This window comes from Alnus glutinosa, chromosome 5 (genome assembly GCF_958979055.1).
Source record: "Alnus glutinosa chromosome 5, dhAlnGlut1.1, whole genome shotgun sequence".
Lineage (NCBI taxonomy): Eukaryota > Viridiplantae > Streptophyta > Magnoliopsida > Fagales > Betulaceae > Alnus > Alnus glutinosa.
This window is the reverse complement of record NC_084890.1, coordinates 19658926-19679898: the sequence shown is the minus strand read 5'-3', so window position 1 is coordinate 19679898 and position 20973 is coordinate 19658926. Positions and strand designations below refer to the sequence as shown.

The following is a 20973-nucleotide window of genomic DNA, read 5'->3' as shown; positions in this document are numbered from 1 at the left end:
CAATCTCCACCCTTGCTTTGCTAGCAACGATTGATTAAAGATCTCCAAATCCCGAAATCCCATACCACCCTTCTTCTTGGAGGCTCCAAGATGACTCCAACTCATCCAAGCTCCACCTTTGGCATCCCCCGTTCTACCCTATTAGAACCGACTCATCAAAGAGTTTAGATTAGAACACAGTTTCTTGGGCAGCTGGAAGACACACATGTTATACGTCGGGATTGCCTAGACCACTGCTTTGAGAAGGATTTCTTTCCCCGCCTGGGAAAGAAATTTCTCTTTCCATCCGTCTAGCTTTTTACGAACCTTGTTCTGGATACCCTCAAAAGTTTGCATTTTGGATCTACCCACCAAAGTAGGAAGGCCTAAATACTTTTCATAGCATGATGAGGCTACAATACCAGCCGAGGATCGAATAAAATCCTTGAATCCTGCTCTTGTATTTTTGCTGAAGAAGATAGAAGTCTTACCCACATTAAGCTTCTAGCCTGAGGCAACTTCATAGGCTTTCAAAATCTGTATTGGGGACTCCCATTCAGGAAAATTTGTCTTGCAAAACAGCAGGCTATCATCTACAAAAAAACAAGTGGGTTAGCCGTATTCCCCTTGCAGATATACTGATATGTCACAATGTATCTTCATTATATAATGTAAATTATGTAATAATCACATGATTCATATCAACAACATTTATTTTGTATGACTATTGACTAAATATGATCTAATTAGGTAAATTATGTAATATGATCTAACAATTTATATATATATATATATATATATAGATAGATATAACAATTCACATAATTCTTTAATCCTAACTTATAAGTATACAATGCATAATAATATAAACAATAAAGATTATGTTATAAGTTATAACTATATACAATAAGCACATAATTTTAATTAATACAAATATACAATAATACTTCTAGCTTAAATATAAAATGATAATTACTTTTTTCTAAAAAAAAGTGTAAAATAATAGTTAAGTATGAATGTATGATTATTAGGAATTTATTATTATAGTTTATTAGTTTAAATATAATTAATGATTTGAAGGCTGGTCCTATGATTAAATGTAATTCTGATTAAGAATATAGTTGACTTAGTAGTTAGTATGCTAGTAGAATGTTAATACTTAAGGTAATAACATACAAAGTTAATACTGAAAAAGGTTATTTTTTTGCTATTAACATGTAGTACTTAATCTTATATGTTAGTGTATGCAAGGGAGGAGCCTGGGGTCGAGAGGGGTCAAGTGCCCCTCTCACCTCTCAAAAATCCACATTAACTCTAGTGGAATTTTTTTAGATGTTCCAGGGATGGAGCCAGAGGGGTCGAGAGGGGGCAAGTGCCCCCCCTCACCTCCTAAAAAGTTTATTTACTTCCTGTGAAATTTGTTTGAATATACTTGTTGCCCACCCTCAACAACTTATTACGGGGTAAATTATTTTTCAAAAGGATTGAGATTTATATATCTTAGCCAACGATTTATCGTGTTTTGGTAAAATAAGTTGCACAAAGTTGTTCAGTCTTTAGAAGAAATAGAGGTTGAAGACGAACAATACAGTTCGTAAAATGCGGTGTTTAAGCTGTGGAACAATGAAGGTGTTTACAAAACAAATTTTTTTATTCAAACGCTCCGTTTCATTTATTTGCTGGAGTTGCATTTCATCAAGACTCAAACGCACTGTTTCTTTTATCTTTATCTTTATCTTTATCTTTTTCTTTAAGCAAAAGAGCAAGGAACAACTTTCAGGGAAGGGTATTTGTAAGAAAAAGTTCTCTCGGGAAATGGTCTTGGACTCTTGGGGAAATCTCACGAAGCTAGTACAACAGTACTCTAGTCTCTATTCTATAATTAGGCAGGCTACCTTGAATGGATATAATTCGGTGTGAAATATATTTAGTTAATTCCGTGTGTATATTTATTAATAAAAATAAGTTATATATATAAAAGTTTGTATCGTTTAATAATTAAGTTTATTTTCGTATTTACGAATAGCTCATTTAATAATCAATTCGAGTACGAGTCGAGTTTAATTGAGTCGATCTCGAGTAAACTCGCGAGTATTTCAGCTCGTTTACACCCCTATTTATCTGTAATTATGTGAGACTCATGAGACTTTTGTTTTTTCACCATGATATAGTGACTTTGTGTGACTGGTGTCTCTATGTTAATTTATTTATTTATTATTATTTTTTTTAATGAAAGTGATGTGAGTTTGTCACGACAAGTGAGAGTGTGAGACAGTGAGAGAGTCCAAGGAGTAGATGCCCAAACACTGTTTCAATTGAAGGGTGGGTCTATGACGTTTGTCTGTGAGAGGCTAGTTTTTTTTTTTTTTTTTTTTTTTTTTTTTTTTTTTTAAAAAAAAAAAAAAACACAAAAAAAAAGCTGAACATTAAGAAGTAGCTTGGCTTTAAAAAAAAAAGTTAATTCATTTTTTATTAAGTTTAGATTATTTTCATTTATCAAAAATAAAATAAAATTGACCCCCTAACTAAAATCCTAACTCCGCCATTGAGATGTCCAGGTTGCCCACCCTCAGTTGCTCATCAAGGGACATCGACTTTACACCGAACTAGGATTCACGCTCAACCGCTAATGTGATTTTTTTTTTCCTGTACCTGTTAGTCTGTTTAGGGTTAGGAGATTAGGTCACGAAGGTAAAAGAAGGAAGAGGGGAAGACGAGCTTTTAAATTTTACAAAACGCAACGTTTAAGTAAGGTAAAACACTGCGTTTAAATAAAGTAGAAAACACTTATTTTGTTCACGAGAGACCCATTGATGCCACTTAGGAAAAAAGAAAAAAGAAAAGAAGGAAAGACTTGGTTGTTGACGCGGTGACGCCTCATAGCGTTAAAAGTTGAAAGGAGTTAATGGCCTTGTTTGGAAACTCCAGGGACGAAACAGAGTATTGCTCTTTACTGTTTACATTTTTTTAATTTTATTTTTATATTTTTCAATAACAATCAACATCAAAATATTCTCACTTTTTTCACTTTTTATATCACATAAATAATTTTTTATTACTATTCAAATAAAAAAATTCACTACAATACAAAACTTTTTCACTTTTCTATATAATTTTTTTTTTTTTACTTCATATTACAACATCACTTTTCACTAATTTCAAAATTAATAACTCACTAATCTATTTTGTACATGTATTTGCCAAACAACACAAATATATAACTTCATGATTTCAGTGCCGAATTTAAACATGTGTTTTTTAACTTCTTCTTCTTTTTTCTTTTTTTTTTTTCTTTTTTTTTTTTTTAAAGCACCGAGTCACCTACTTTAAACCTGAGTTACCTAAGGGCTAAGTATATATAAATAAAACATTAGTGTGACTTTGTGCGATTTGATTCCTTGTTTTCGTCTACCGAGTACAATTAGCAAGAGAGACCTTTCTTACTTTTTCATAGCGAAACAGTCAAACTAAGGCCTGAAGGCCCTGAACTTGTCTTGTGATTAGTGAATTTTTTTAATTTTTTAATTTTTTTTTTTTTTGGGGGGGGGGGTGGGGGGCGGGGTGGAAGACATGCTATATTATATGTACATCTTTTGTGTGGGTCCTAAAAAAAAAAAACATTTCTCTTTTCTTAGCCAAATTTGTCAAAAAAAATATTTGAGATTATAGGGAACAATAATAATTTCATTGAGCTCCAATTATATTCTAAACGAGCTCGTGTTAAGGTAGGTTTAACAAATCTGTCACTAGATCTTTGCTTAGTTTTTTTTTTTTTTAATTATTTTTTTTCCATCATAATTATAGAGACCAAATCCAAATAGCATATCTACGAAAATGACCTTATCAACAAGTTAACCATTATTTAAACAATAATAAAATTTTGTTAAATTATTTATTTATTTTGTTAATTTATTATTTAATAATATTTTTAATAAATTTTTGTTCAACTTAAATTATTTTCATTAAAAAACCTTGACTCATTTGAGCCAAAATCCTGACTTCGCCACTGAGTGTATGTTAAATATACCAACTATATGTTAATAAGTTATTAGCAAAAATTACATTCTAAGGTATTTCTCATATGCTTTAAAGACACGTCTCACTATCCCCAAGGGGTAGTTCAATCGGCTAGAGACCACGCCTCATGAAGCGGAGGTCACTAGTTCAAATCCCCCATTTTCCCTCTTATGTGGACTTGTCAAAAAAAAAAAAAAAAAAGACACGTCTCACTTTATGACACTGGTTTGTAGGAATTATCTACAAACCACTTTGTAGCTAATTTATGTCCTTAACTTAGTATGTTATTACCTTAACTTAGTATAAATATTCTTTCTTTTAAAAACAAAAAAAAAGTATTAACATTCTACTAGCATAATGACTACTAAGTCTACTATATTAGTGTGTTAGCTTAGAAAAAACAAAATCTTATATAAAAAAATGGGGTAATTACCTTTTCCCCCCATGAACTACCAAAAAATGTGCGATGCCCCCATGAACTACCAACTCGACCAAAATAGAGCATTCAACTACCAAAGATAACCATTTTCTCCCCTTCCGTCAGTCACACGCCGTTTTACCCTCATTTTCTTCCTCTTTTCCCCCTATGAACTACCACCATCTTCCTCTTTTCCCCCCATGAACTACTATCATCTTCCAACATGCCCCCATATAAAACGGCACATGACCCGTTGACCGTTTGTTTTAACCCCTTTGACTGACGGAAGGTGGGAAAATGGTTGTCTTTGGTAGTTGAATGCTCTATTTTGGTCGAGTTGGTAGTTCATGGGGGCATTGCGCATTTTTTGGTAGTTCATGGGGGAAAAAGGTAATTACCCCTAAAAAAAAGTACTTAATATACTATTAACTACTAGGATAATATACTAACATAAGTACATAAGGTAACATAACTAGTTAGTATACTAAATGTTAATATATTAATGTATGTGCTAGTGTATATTAACTACACTAACTATAGTTAAATTATATAATTTTTTCATTAATATACCATATTAACAACTATATAGCATATTAACTAATTACTCTAAATGTCCCCAAAGAGCAGCTTAATCGGCTGGAGATCACGCCTCATGAAGCGGAGGTCACTAGTTCGAATCCCCCCTCCCCCTCTCTTGTGTAGATATGTCAAAAAAAAAAAAAAAAAAAAAAAAAAAAAAAAATTACTCTAGATGACTTGCACATATTATATAACATATGTTAAAAAATTAACCAATTAACACATCAAAATGTTAGTCTATTATTAATGAAAATTAATTAGTTAATAATTAATAATGCTTGATTATATAAGATACGATATTTATATAATAAAACGTGACAAACGTTATAGAAATTTGTTGTATATTAACATATGTTGGCAACACGACAAAAAATAAAAAAGTGTTCACTAATTTAATTTTTTTTTTTTTTTTTCCATTCAATTGTGGGGAGGGAAAAGGGTCACTGATTTAATTGTTGAACACTTTAACGAACCCTTAATGTTTAACATCGAGCACCATTCAACATCTTTCTCAACAAATCTTATATAAGTGTGGCCTGCTATGGGAAAGATGTTGAACACTAATTTAATTTAAAATGAAATAAAAGAGAGCTCTAATAAGTCATAAGTACGTCTAATTGGGTTGCTCAGGAAAAGAAAAGGAAAGGTACGACTAATTAGGTTAGGGAGGTGACTATTTCTACCTTATTATTTCACTAATTCATTGTCATTAAGTAATGGGAAATGAAAAGTACGTACGTCCATAAGAAGTTCGGAAGGGCCAGCAACTAAAGTCACGTAACGTTGACGCACTTCTCTCTCCCCTTTGGTCTGCTCAAGGTATCCATCAATACTTTTCCTTTGCACAAAGCTTGTTTTATCTTTTTTTTAGAAAAAAAAAAAAAAAAAACCCCTTCCCAAGGCCAATCCTACTTTTCTTCCCCTTTTTCAAGAACCATCCCAACCGTTTATCCCAACATTACTCACCCATATTCTTCCAAAATGCAACCAGTTTAATGCCTAGGATAACGACCTTCCAAAAAACCATTTCAATTCTTCAAACTCTCTCTGACCCTAAGCGGCAAGGTCTCTATCTCCCTCATTCCAACGAGCCCAACCATGGTTGAGAGCCTGAGTGCGATGGAGTGTTAAGGATATGCTCTCTACTGTATCAATCAAGGGAACCATTCGAGAAAATTATGCAGCAAATAATGCTGCAAATTATGAGAAGAAGCAATCACCAGCTCATAGTACATATAAGGAAAGCTATGCAGCAAATCATGCTGCATGCTATCAATACACGCTGCTTGACCATCACTCTAAGTCCTAGAAGGCAAGTGCAGCAAATGCGTGCCACCACGCAAGGCAAGAACACAATCACAGTAATGAAGAGATTCGGCCTAAATAGAAACTTCTCAATCATCACTGATTTGGTGAACTATGACCATCAATGCTTTCCATTTTTTGTACACCTCAATACTTGTATATATTGTGATAGATATCACATTGTAATTCACTCATTAAAAACAATTGAAATAATATAGCGTTTTCTAAACTCAAACTTGGTATCAGAGCCATATTGGCTAACACCTCATTTTTTGATCCATCTCTCCCTTCCATTGTTTCAATGGCATCTGCAAGTTCCTCAGCAGTTTCTGCTCCTTCCTTTGTTGTCCCCAACATTACCTCTTTGGTGACAACCAAACTTGAGGGTCCAGACTACATGAGTTGGACTACTCAATTTGTTCCGGCTTTGAGCACACATGACCTTCTAGGCATTGTTGATGGCTCTGAAGTTTGTCCCTCCAAGTATGCTATTGATGTAGAGGGCAAACTCACATCTACTCTCAATCTAGATTTTCTAGTATGGCAGAAAAAGGACCAGTTTGTACTGGCCTGGCTCAATGCCACCCTATAGGAAAAGGTGCTTTCCATGGTTTATGGACTCAACACTTCTCAACAGGTTTGGGCACATCTAGCAAAGCGGTTCACGCCTATCTCTCATACCAGAATTTTCAACCTCAGAAGGCAACTTCAGACCATTAGCCAAGGGTCTAAAAGTTGCACAGATTACTTGCTCACAGCTAAGAACCTTGCTGCAATAGGCAAAGGGGTTGAAGATGAAGATCTTATCTCCTATGTGATTGGAGGACTCAACCCCTCTTACCATACATTTTTCACCACCTTCAGCTATGGCAACCGTAATGTACAAGTCTCCTTTGAGGATTTCCAGACTGAATTGCTCAACTATGAACAGCTGCTTGAAGCACATCAAAAACCACTTCAACCGGATGGAGGACAATTTGCTTTTCACCTTCATAAACAGAAAACTCAGCCATTCCAGCACAGAAAATATCGCTCTCCTCAGTATGGCAGGAACTCTTCTAGACAGCCCCAACATCATCAACCTACTGCCCCTCCTCACCACTCGGCACCTCCACCATCCAATTTTCCTGCATCCTCTCATTATGGTAAACCCCTCAACCCTGCCACTCATTTTTCCCCTAATTGTCGTCCCCCATGTCAGATCTATGGGAGATCAGCCATCAAGCATTGGATTGCTACCATAGGATGGACTTTACCTTTCAAGGCAAGCATCCACCTGCTCAATTAGCAGCAATGGCAGCCTACTCTCCAGCCACAACCGAAGTTGAACAGCCCTGGTACCTAGACAGTGGAGCCAACCAACATGTCGCTTTTGAACTGGAAAAGCTCACCATTCAACAACCTTATCAAGGGCAATAAAAGTGTGACAGTCGGCAATGGCAGTAGCTTGCAGATAGCCAACATTGGTTATTCTCTAATCTCTACACCCTCATCTCAATTCTTTCTTCACAAAGTTTTACATTGCCCGAATGCTTCTGCTAATTTGCTGTCTATACAAAAATTCTGTAGAGATAATAACTGTTATTTTATTCTCACATCTACCCATTTTACTATTAAGGACATGCAGACCAAGGAAATTCTGCTGCAAGGGCCGAGTGAAGCAGGGTTTTACCCCATTTATCTCAAGCATCTCCAATCCAATAAAGTCAAGAATCAAGCCTCTTTCCTCTCTTCCACAACATTCCTATCTCACTTCACTGCCTTCCTAGGTGTCACTGCCTCCCTTGACATTTGGCATACACGACTTGGTCATCCATCTAGTTCTGCTATGAATAAGTTGTTGTAGCAATCGTTAATCTCTTGTAATGGTTTCACCAAAATGAATAAATTATGTGATTCTTGTCAAATTGCCAAAAGCAAAATCTCCCCTTCCTTGATTCCCATCATATCTCTAAGCATCCACTTGACTTAATACACTCGGATGTATGGACATCCCCAATTTTATCCCTTGGAGGCTGTAAATTTTATGTCCTTTTTGTTGATGATTTTTCCCGGTTCTCATGGCTCTATCCTCTGCAGGCTAAAAGTGAAGTCCTTGCTTGTTTCATCAAATTTAAAACCCTTGTGGAAAAACTATTCTCCTGCCCCATTAAACAACTTCAAACAGACAATGGGGGATAATATGTTTCCTTGGCCTTTAAACAGTTCACGGACACACATGACATCCTACATAGGTTCATATGTCCCTACACATCTGAGCAAAATGGTATTTCTGAACGCAAGCATCGACACATAACTGAAACTGCCTTGTCCCTCCTTGCTCAATCACAGCTAGCTTTTCATTATTGGGTTGATGCATTCCTTACAACAATCTATCTCATCAACCGTCTCCCTACCCTTGTGTTACAGCATCAATCCCCATATTTTAAACTCCATCCAGATTACACTCTTCTCAAAACTTTTGGATGTGCTTGCTACCCCTTGCTCAGGACCTACATTCCACATAAACTGTCCTATAGAAGCACCAAGTGTCTTTTTCTCGGGTACGACAGCACTCAAAAAGGCTATAGATGTCTTGACCTCACCACCAATCGGGTATACACCTCTCGGCATGTTATCTTTGATGAACAACAATTTCCAGCAGCTCATGCAAGCCCTGCTTCCAAGCCCTCTGCAGCTGAAGCTCCTCCCGGTGTTGTCATTTCCATCCCACTAGGTATCTCTACTCCCTCCTCCTTACTTTTATCCCCTACTACTACTGCTCCTGCCTTACCTTCCCCTACTTAGCCATCTACCTCCAAGGATGCTTCATCCTCACCAAGCCTTCCCTCTCCTGAACCCATTTCTGCCCTAGAAGCTCCCTCCCCACCTTCTACTCCGTTGGAACCTGAACCAACCTCTCCTTTGGAACCTGCTCTTCCCTCCACTCCTAGCTCTCCTTCCTCACCCACCTCTAACACTGCCTCTCCAAGTCCCCCTGCACTCCCTGATCATCCACAGCCCCCCCCCCCCTCGCATGCTGACTCGGTCTCAAACCAACTCCCTTCATCCCAAATCCTTTCTTGACTACAAATTGTATTCCTCTACTAAGTACCCTCTTCTAGCTCTCACCAGTGTCACCTTACCTACTGAACTTGAGACTTATAACCAAGCTGTTCAGAACCAATGTTGGCTTAATACTATGAAAGCTGAGTTTGCTGCTTTACTGTCTAACTATACTTGGACTTTGTGTCCTCGTCCTCTCCACCAGAAAGTTATCCGCAACAAATGGGTTTTTAAACTCAAACAAAAGTCTGATGGCACCATTGATAGGTATAAGGCCCGGCTCGTGGCCAAGGGCTTTGATCAAGAGGAAGGGGTGGACTTTCATGAGACATTCAACCATGTTATCAAGCCAGCAACCATTCGGTTAGTCCTGGCCCTCACAGTTCACTTCAATTGGGTTATCCACCAACTTGACATCTCCAATGCCTTCCTTCACGGCTACATTGAGGAAGAGGTCTTCATGGAACAGCCTAAAGGGTTTGAAGATCCTCACTTTCCAGACTATGTATGTCGTCTTCACAGGTCCATTTACGGCCTGAAACAGGCGCCCCGTGCCTGGTTCATGCGCCTGTCCCAAGCCTTATTGGAATTGGGTTTCTCAACCTCAGCAATTGACACCTCTCTCTTTATGTTTCATCATAATTCTGTGCATATTTTTGTACTAATATATGTTGATGACATCTTAGTTTCCAGCAACTCTCGAACAGCTGTTTCAGGTCTTATTAGCCACTTGCAACGTGAATTTGCAGTCAAAGATTTGGGGGCCTTGTCCTACTTCCTTGGCATTCAAGCTACTCAGCTTCCTTATGCTCTTTATCTCACACAGAGCAAATACATAACTGATCTCCTCTGCAGAACCCACATGGATGGCGCCAAACCTGCCTCCACGCCTTGCACTCCTGCTGTCAAGCTCTCCCGCTTTGTTGGGGACCCTCTTGCTGATCCATCCGAGTATCGTCACATCGTCGGTGCCCTGCAATACTGTACCCTTACGCGACCTGACATTGCCTACAATGTGAACCAGCTCTGCCAGTTTCTACACTCCCTAACCACAGTCCACATGGTTGCTGCCAAACGTGTCTTGAGGTATCTCAAGGGGACACTCAACTTTGGCCTATGCTATACCAAAGGATCCCTGCAACTAAATGGGTATTATGATTCAGATTGGGCTGGTAGCCCTGATGACCGGAAGTCCACTACTGGCTATGGGATTTATCTCGGACCTTGCCTCATCTCTTGGGCTGCCAAGAAGCAATCAGTCATTGCTAAGTCCAGCACCAAAGCGAAATATAGATCAATGGCCTTTGCTGTTGCTGAGATGTATTGGTTGAGGATGTTGTTTCAAGAGCTCCGTGTTCCTCTCTTACTCACTCCCTGCCTATGGGTTGATAACCTTGGTGCCCTCTCCTTGTCCTCTAATCCTGTTTTCCACGCTCGCACCAAACACATAGAGGTTGATTACCATTTCATCCGCGAAAAGATCTTCAATAAAGACCTTTTCGCTCGTTACATATCTTCTCAGGCTCAACCTTCGGACATATTCACTAAAGGCCTGACCAAGTTAATGGTTCGTTCACTACCCATTAACTTGAGCGGGGATGTTAAGGATATGCTCTCTACCGTATCAATCAAGGGAACCATTCGAGAAAATTATGCAGCAAATAATGCTGCAAATGATGAGAAGAAGCAATCACCAGCTCATAGTACATATAAGGAAAGCTATGCATCAAATCATGCTGCATGCTATCAATACACGCTGCTTGACCATCACTCTAAGTCCTAGAAGGCAAGTGCAGCAAATGCATGCCACCACGCAAGGCAAGAACACAATCACAGTAATGAAGAGATTCGGCCTAAATAGAAACTTCTCAATCATCACCGATTTGGTGAATTGTAACCATCAATACTTTCCATTTTCTGTACACCTCAATACTTGTATATATTGTGATAGATATCACATTGTAATTTGCTCATTAAAAAATAGTTGAAATAATATAGCATCTTCTAAACTCAAACTTGGAGGTGACTGTAGTTGATTTGGGCGAGGCGTTAGTGGTGGTTTCTTGGGTAGACTGTGGTCGTGGAGGCCCACGTAAGAGACTCTGCGACAAGGCGAAGTAGGTGTCAGTGACGACGTTGGGGCATCTTGTGAAGTCCGGAAGGACAACACTAGTAAATGGTGATTCTTTAGGAACATGAATGGTTATTACAAAGAAAATAGGGAAAATACATTTAACCCATTGAAGTTGCACCGCTTTTTCGATCTTGCCTTAAATTTTTTAAATTGGCAATATACCACCCCCCCCTGGAAGTTTTTGAGATAAGTATTACCCATTTGTTAGCCATTTCCGTCATCTCTAACTCGTTTACACCCCTAATCACACACACACACACACATAATCTTTTGGAATATACGGAAAACCATAAATTAATTCATGTCTCAGCAATCTGCTGCAACAGGTGAGTTACTCGGAACATGTTATTGCTGGTTTCTTGGCACAGACATAGAAGCATAGAGTTCCACGATGAATAATCAGGGGTGATCCCCATTTGTACCATATGTGAAAGGAGCTCCAAAGCCTTGTGAAAATTTCCCTTCCTACAAATAGCGTCGATGAAGGGATTATAACTTGTTATATCGAGAATGCAACCCCTCCCAATCATGTCATCCATGAGCTTCAAAACGCTGCTAACTTTTCTTTGCCTGTAAAACCCATTGATCAGGGCATTGAATGTTCGTGCAATTGGAAAATAACCAAGATGAACCATCTCATTCACCAATTCAAATGCTTCACGCACACATCCTTGTTGGCAAAATCCATGGATTAAATTATCATAAACAACAACACTTGGAGCTCCCCTTTCTCCAAGCATCTGATCAAAAACCTTCTTTGCATCCTCAATAGCTCCCTCCGCACAGAAATCTAAAATGCTTAAGCTCCTATCAACAGCTCTAGGAAATAACTTCCACATCATGGTCAGAAATGTGAGTGCTTCATCCAACTAATTTTCCTTATACAGACCATATAGCACACTATTATAAGGACTAATACGACTCCCAGATCCTGCCTTACTCTCCTCCATTAGTTCCAAAATCTTCAACCCATCTTCCATCCTACCTCCTAAAAACAAAGCTTTAATTAGTGTATCGTATGTAACAAAACTCCAATTAATCCCATTTGTTTTCATCTCTTTAAACAGATCAAGGGCCAAATCCAACATCCTGTACTCACAAAATCCAGAGATCAAAATGTTGTAGGTGTCTATATTTGGAAGGTAGCCCTTCCTCTCCATCTCCATCAGAAAGGAATACCTCACTTTCATTTTCCCTAATCTACAAAAACCCTTTATCAAAGTATTATAAGCCACAATGTCAACCACACCTCCCTTACTCTCCAGTCTCTCAAATCTCAACAGCCTCAGTTACACGACCAACATTACAGAGAAGTTCCAGAACCTTAGTTTTTTTTTTTTTTTTTTTTGAAGGGAATCCAGAACCTTAGTTACTGAAACAACATCTGGCACATACCCCAAACTGAAGCACTTCTCCAACAGAGTTAGAGCTTGAACCAAATTCTCTTCTTTAGAGTAAGCAGATATTAAGACAATAAAAGTCTCATCATTGGGCTCCTTCATTTCATTCATCAAGCTCCTTGCTCTCCCATTTTTCCCATTCCTGCAAAATGCATGAAGTAATGTGTTATAAATTACGGTATTTGGCATAATTCCCCTTTGACGTCATCGCTTGCAATAGCTTACAGCCATCACCAATCCTGTCAGTTAAGCAAAGTCATTTCATTAAGATCCTGGAAGTTTAATCATCACCTTCAACACCACTTCCCATCATTCTCTTCCTATAAAACCATCTAGCCAAATCAATATCGTCCATGACAAGAGCATTTAGTATTGAATTAAAAATCTTCAAAGACGGTTTCCTTTCACACCGAGAAACCAAGTCAACCACTTTGATCCCTTGCTTAACCATACGTGCCCGCCCGAGACCACGGATGATCGTTACGAAAATGTCGTCATCTGGGGGTGACCCGATTGAGTTAGGCATTTCGTCGAGCAGATCCTTTACAGTATCAAAGCAACAAAAAGCACATATATAGATTGCGTATTAAAGCACGATAGGTGGACTGAGAGTGGGTGAAGTCGGGGAGTTTGGAAGCCCATTTGAAGGTTTCGAGGGCTTGGGAGGCCGATTTCTGGTTTAGTATCAAATGGGCAATTTGCTGCTGGGTTGGGACATGATATGATGATGTGGAGGAGGAGGAGGACAATGAAATGGGTTTTGATTTTCAGCGGCGAAGAAGAAATCTTTGAAACGCTTCTGGGGAGAAGATTGCAAGAGTTGCAGAGTTGGGGGTTTTCGGCATGGATGACTGATCATTCGATGACTGCCAGAACCTAATAAGTACTAAAAACATCTACAATAACCTAATCTCGAGCTTTAAACAAGATCCTAATGATCTCAGAAGTTCTATAATATACATCATACATCATCCACATACGCTTAAATCCAGCATAATTTCATACGTAGCTTTAAGACGTTAAAGGTACTAGCTTTTATTCTCATAATCATAATCCATTGCTAACCAACCATGGAAAATTATCTTAAAGTGTTGGAAGATGCATTAATACTGTTTCACATAAAAGGAAACCCATCTTTAAGGTTTTATGAATTTTCATGCACTAATCAACTTTCCTTTTATAAAAATATCAACTTTTTAACTCATGTAATTAAAGAAAGCATCTAAGCATGTTTAGTTACAAAAAATTACAGTAAAAGCATGCATAAAAACTGAAGGTTAGAGATTGGGTTAAGCTCATTACCACATGGCCCTCTCTCTCTCTCTCTCTCTCTCTCTAGGGATGGGTTTCTAGAAAGGGGCGGAAAGGGGACCTAGGGTTTATCCTAGGTTCTTAAATAGGACCCCTCTCACACATCAAATGATGAAAACCCTACAAATTTTCATGCAAGTGGGCATCGATCATTTGATCAATGACAGCCACGTGCATTGATCATTCGATGTGGGATCGATTGATTGATAGCCGAGGTTCAATTTTTAATTATTATTTGAAACACCCTTTTTAAATACAATTCATGAAACACTTGTTACATGCTTATTATATACATTTGAAAGAGGAGTTTGCATTTAAATAATTTAAATATTTAAAACATGTGTTGTTTATAGTTGGTTTGTTGGATGATGATGGGAACGGTGGAGAAGCATCCCTTACGTTTGTACCTTTTTCACCTATGAAACATGCGTTGTTTTATAGTGGAGCCTTTTAAGGATGCCAAAAACGGTAGTAAAGGAGCTTTTGTTCTTGGTAGTTATGGAGAATTTGGCCTAACTCCTTTTTGCAGAATCAGACCTCGGGTTGTCAAAGATAATAATGGTTGTGCATATACGGGAGAGGATAGTTGACTGTTGCTTAGCTAGACTATTTGCATGGTGTAACGCCCTACCTTTTCAAAAAGCGTAAGTGAATTTTTTTCGATTTCCACGTGACATTACTAACTCATCAGAGTTATAAATTAGCAGCGGAATATAATTTTTCTTTAACAATGACACATCAGAGCTGACTAAATAACCTCAATATATAAAAATAATAACCTTTTGTTCTGATATAATAATTACATCCAAAATAATAACATATGCGTCACATGCGGCACTTAATAAATACATAATTACTGTCTTCTCCAAGATAAAAAATATTTCATATTAAAATAATTATTCCAATAGTCTTGACATTTGATACACCCTGCAAAAACTCGCATGAGATTGCGGTTATCATCACAATTTCATGCTGTGATCAAGTGAGTCAACAGTCCTTGACCATAGTGAAATACTGCATTATTTAAAAGTACACTGAGCAATCAAATGATGACAGTTATATAAATACATGCACAACCTTATATACTTCTCGCATTAACCTTACTAAGAACCTATGTTCCATCCATTTGAAGCCTATGCTTTACTTATTATGAGCCTATGCTCCGTTAGATTGAAGCCTATGCTTCTTTCATTATGAGCCTATGCTCAATGCTTATTAATGGAAGCCTATGCTTCATTAAATCTCTCAGATGGCCTATGTTCCCACTGGTGGCCTATGCTCACCAGCTTTGTTATTATTATTCCTTCAACATTTGGTTTATTCGTCGGTTTTATCAGTGTATTAATGCCTTGGTACCTAAACTTCGGTTTACCCGTTGGTCTAGTCAATTGCTTGACGCCTTAGTACGTAAACCTCAGTTCATCCGTTGATCTCCTCAATCACTGACGCCTTGGTACCTAAACCTCCAGTCTTTTTATTAACCCATTTATAACTCATAACTTTACCACAGTATAATCATGCAAACAACATCATATACATAATTACAATCAGAGCATGTTAAACATACCAAATGCCAAACCATATGCATACAATTAAATAAAGCAAACTTCTACATATAATCAAAAACCACCACACGTTTCATTCCCAGTAAGTAAGAAATACTCACAGTAGTTCTTCTAGCTTCAGGAAAGCGTTCACAGATATAATCACTGCAATATATACATATATAATACAAGCAAATAGTGAATTAGTATAATTCACTAAAAATTACATTTTAATCCTATTCTAATTTCTAACCTTTAATTCTTAATATAATTTCCTATTTAAGTAAAAATATATATAACAGTTAATATAACCAATTGTAGTCATAAATAATTCCAATTTTATATCCTATAAAATTGAGCAAAATAATAGCATTAATATTAATAATGCCTAATATTACTTTTAAAACACTTGGGCATCATAACAACGTGTTTTATAAATTATTACTCCGCTTTGAAAAGCCATATTTAAAAACATCACTTAAAACGTTAGATACGTTATAATAAAACTCATAAAATTATAAATATTAAAACAATATTTTATTTAAAAGTAAATATCCCCTTCCTTATCCTTTTATTCATTATTTCTTTTAATTTATTACTTTTTGTTTGTACCCACCGAGAGAGAACTCATCCCATCTACTTTTTATCTACCTTTTTTACTTCTTTGTTCCTTCTTTGTCCTTTTCATTTTATCCCTTCTTTCTTTTTCCTTTGTTTATTCTTCTCCTCCTTTACGGTTCCAGCCTTCTTCTTCTTATATTTTTCTTTTCTCCTCTACCTTTCTTCTACTTATCTTTTCCTCACTGCAGGTTGAACCCGAGAGAACAGAAACAGGGAGAGGAAGAGAACTAGAGAGAGAGAGACTACCTGTGGTGGAGAGGATCCCTTTTCTTCCTATTTTTCTTCAACTAGGCCGAGAGAAAGGAGAAGAAGACAGCTGCTGGACGAGTGGGGAGAAACAGAGAGCTCTTATGCTCTGTTTTTCTATTGCTGGACGGAACTACACAGGGAAGAAGACGAGTTTGTTTCTTTACTATTTGGTTTGGTTTTTGGCTAATGGAACGACAGAGGGAAGAGGAGAATCGGTTTATGGGTCTCCTACTCAATTTCTTCTCTCCATCTCACGGTCTCTCACTCTCTCGTTCAGACTCCCTGTGTCTCTCGGCAAGAGAGAGTAAAGGGAAGAACGGAAAAGAAGGAGAACAAAGAAGAAAGAAGAAGGAAGGAGAGAGTTGCTGCGGGTTGGAAGAGAAACATAGAAGATGGAGAGTTTCTGCTTCTTCTTCTTTTCTTTTTCTTTTTTTTTCTGCAGAAAAACTGAAATGAAGAAGAGGATATGTGCGAAGAATGAACGGGAACTGCACCTCCATTTATACACGCATGGAAGGTTAAGATCAATTGGGCAAGGATTGATCCATGGCTAGGAAGGATTCATCTCACCTGGGCGTGAAAAGGGGCTGCAACACGGTTAGATGAGTTGTCCAATGAGTCATGCATGTAATGATTGGTTTCTCTCTCTAAGAGACGAGTAGTTTTGTTCTAACTATTGCCTTGATTCTCTTTGTAATTAAACTGGGCGGTAAACTGGGCAATATCCTATTATCCACGTGCAAGGAGGCTGGGCTGGGCTAACATGGGCTTGGCTAGGTTTTTATAAAAATAGAAATGGGCCCACAAATAATATAAATCTGAATTTTCGTCTAACTTAGAGGTATAATTTTTCGCAGATGTTTTCAGATACTAAATGGAGTCCAAAAATTATGAACTTTGGAGGGTAGCTAAAAGACTTTGAGACGAGCGTTTTGACTTTTGAATCGACTAAAATGGAGTTCGTTTGACCCTATTTTCGTAATTTCAAAGTTTAAGGTCCGTTTGAACTTTTATTAAACTAAAACTATAAATACATCTTAATAAATAAATATTTATTTTCATAAATATTTATATTTATTCATTTGCCTTATTATTAGGTCTTAAATCATATTTTAAGATATTTTATTTAATATTTTAAAATACGGGGTGTTACACATGGTGTTTACCTCATTTCAGTGTGTTTGGGCTAAAGCTCCTCAAGTTAACTATGAGCCTGTGGTGGAGGTTATCTAGGATTGTAATCTAACATATGAGGATTTTGACGAACTTAACTTTTGGTCTAGTTGATTGTGTTTTAATGTTTTAGTACCTTTAGCTTTGGCTTGTAATATTTCTCTTTGATGTGATGATCGATCTTAGATCGTAACATTGGATGGATATCTATGTTATGTTTTGATGTTTTAGTTTAACTCTAGTGGTCATCTATTATGACTTTTAATTAGTAACTAATCTTGATTCATTTTCTTAATTGAAGTCTTTTGTTGCATGAACTCTCTCTTGAGGGAGGAAGTTAATGCATGTCCCTTGTGTTTCCATTTTGTCTGGATGAGAATGGGGTGATGTATCGTGGAATCAATTACCGGTTAATTTTCTTCTCGGAGTTACACTCCTAACTTAGTTCCTAAGAGAAGATGGTTCAACAATGGCCGACAAAGTACCCGGGGAGATAAGAGAGGTATTGCAGATCGATGTCAATGAACCAGTTTGGACAGTGCCATTTGACGGATCCTCCACCACAGCTGGAGGGGGAGTAGATGCCCTGTTGACCTAATAAAGCGAGGTGCCTATAGCTGTGTCATTTGATGAGTGCCAAAAAGTGTATATTTGGACCCCTTAATTTACATTAGTTAAACCTTTAGTTTTGTTATTTTCTAATGTTTTGGGTAGTTTTTGGTGTTTTCTGTTTTTGTAGGACAATAAGAGAGGAACGACAAACTTCATAAAGAAATAGCGGGAAATTCGGATGCAGCAGACCACTACATTTAGACTGATCATAATAGGACCAAACGATATCCGTTTTGGGAGTTTCTTAGGTCTAAATTGAATTTCAAGATGTCAGCTTTCCAACGCAACAAGTTTCAGCCAATTTGGAGACCCTGACAAGTCGATCGATCGAACTTAAAAGTCGATCGATCGAAAAGTCGATCGATCGAAATAAAAGTCGATCGATCGAACTTATGCGGAGCTGGAATTCCAGAAACCCTAGCTAACTCTATAAATACATTCTATTCTCATTTCTTACGGGAAGAGGCCGCTTGAGAGCGCCCTAGGGGCCGTTCTCTCTGTAGTTTAGGGCTTCTTGTGTATATTTTCTCTTAGAACTTCAAATCCTTGTAAGTTTCTTTGATTTTAATGCATTCCTTTTGTTTATTTATGCTTTCTTTTGTTATGGGTAGCTAATATTTTCGTTTGGGGTTGAGGATGAAACCTCACCAGTGAAGAGAAACCGAGTTTTGTGCTTGTTCATGCTATTTGAGTTTATGGTTTTGATTTCTCATTGCTCTACTTCGGTTTTCTTGAAATGATGTTTTGATATCTCTTGTGGTTTCCGGATACAAGTGATGATGTGGAATAAGTTTCATTAAATCGGTTGCTTGGTTTTTCATCTATCAAAACATTGGACATTCATTGTGCGCCGTTTGACTAATACATTGTTTTATCGGTTAGAATGAAGATATCCATTGTGATTGAATGATACATTGGATGTTTGGATTTCAATTGGTACTCTTTGTGATTTGTGCTATGAACGGAATCATTGAATGATCTAAATGATTTTTGAAGCAATGTAGAGCATACCTAAGATTTATAAGTGACAACCTCGAATAAGTGTGATGAGCATGAGATTAGGTTGATATGATTTGGTGAGTGTGGATTCCAAAACCCTAGACCCCTTTATTTTCGTTATTTTTGCTTATATTTTCTTTTATTAAAAACCTAAATTTGGAACTAGGTTAAAATAGGATTAGTTTGAATAGAGATTAATTTTCGCAACACAATTCCCTGTTGGATCGACCTCGCACTTGCATAACGCTATATTGTAAAACGATTCGTGCACTTGCGAGTACTATTTTAAAACACATCATCATTCAAATATGAATTCCATGCTCTAACAATGTGGCAGGGCATAAGGTTTATCTCACATGGCTCTCAGTGGCCCGAAAAATTGAAAGTAAAGCACCTCCAAAGATCATCAATGACTCCAACTCAGTGGTCTGCCAAGCAAAGGGGACTTTCACTACAAAAAAAAAGGAAATTCTGGACGGTTTTAAACCGTCTAGAAATGCAAAAAAACCGTATGGAATCAATTCCAGACGGTTTTTTTTGGACGGTTTCAAACCGTCTAGAATATAACGTCGTTAAATAAATTTCTGGACGGTTTGGGCAAAACCGTCCAGAAAAATTATGGACGGTTTTGCCCAAAACCGTCCACAATTTATTATTTTTTTTAAAAAAAAATAATTTGTTTTTTGTTATTTTTTTATTTTGTCCAGTGGTCAATAAGCTTCTACGCGTGTTCTACCGGGAAATCCACCGGAAAATTCATCGGAGAATCAAGCTTCTTCGGTTCAGCTGCACCATATCTCCTAGCTCCCTTATTTGCACAACCCAACAACTACAGCCACGGCTAAACACCCCCCCTTTCACAAATCAACCAAAAAATATACCAACCCAAAACGACCCAGAGCCGGTTTCGGTCGGATCTGGCCAGAAACCCCAACGGCCTCGCCAGATCGGCTAGAAACCCATGCACTGATCTCTCTTTCAGAAATGAGGAAGATTATTCTCGTGATATGGGCAACCCATTCGACTCTGTAATAGACGCAGTAATTAGGGGAGAAAATATACCGATCCCTAATCGCTTTGATGGCAGAGGCGTGACTCCGGGTATTTATGGCGTGCTAGGCGGAGGCAACGATCTTTCCTTCATAAACGAGGATGTTTCTTCGCGTGATTTGGGCAACAATTTCAACTCTGTAAACGGCTGCAGTACGTAGGGGAGATGATATGCAAATTTATGGCAAAGGCATGATTCAGGGGATTTCTGAGGGAGGTAGCGTGAAGACAGGGATAGACGCAGATGGAGGGTTCAATGGGCCGGAGGAAGAAGAAGAACGAGAGAGAGAGAGAGAGAGAGAGAGAGAGAGAGAGAGAAGAGATTGATGGTTTTAAGAATACAGTGTGCGTGGGTTTTCAATACAGCTAGTGGGCGTGATGGTTTTAATCGGACGGTTGTATTTTGGTTAAGAAAGAAATCGGAAGGCTGCAGTGAAATAAGGGGTATCACGCGGATCGATGACATGGCATGTGCAAAAAAATTTCCAGACGGTTTGTTAAAAACCGTCTATAAAATTTCAGACGGTTTTAACTAAA

At 37.7% G+C, this 20973-nt stretch overlaps 1 pseudogene; it reads right to left on the bottom strand.

Moving 5' to 3' along the window:
- Positions 1 to 11776: 11776 nt before the first annotated feature.
- On the bottom strand, positions 11777 to 13722 carry LOC133869055 (pentatricopeptide repeat-containing protein At2g17525, mitochondrial-like; annotated as a pseudogene).
- Positions 13723 to 20973: the final 7251 nt, after the last annotated feature.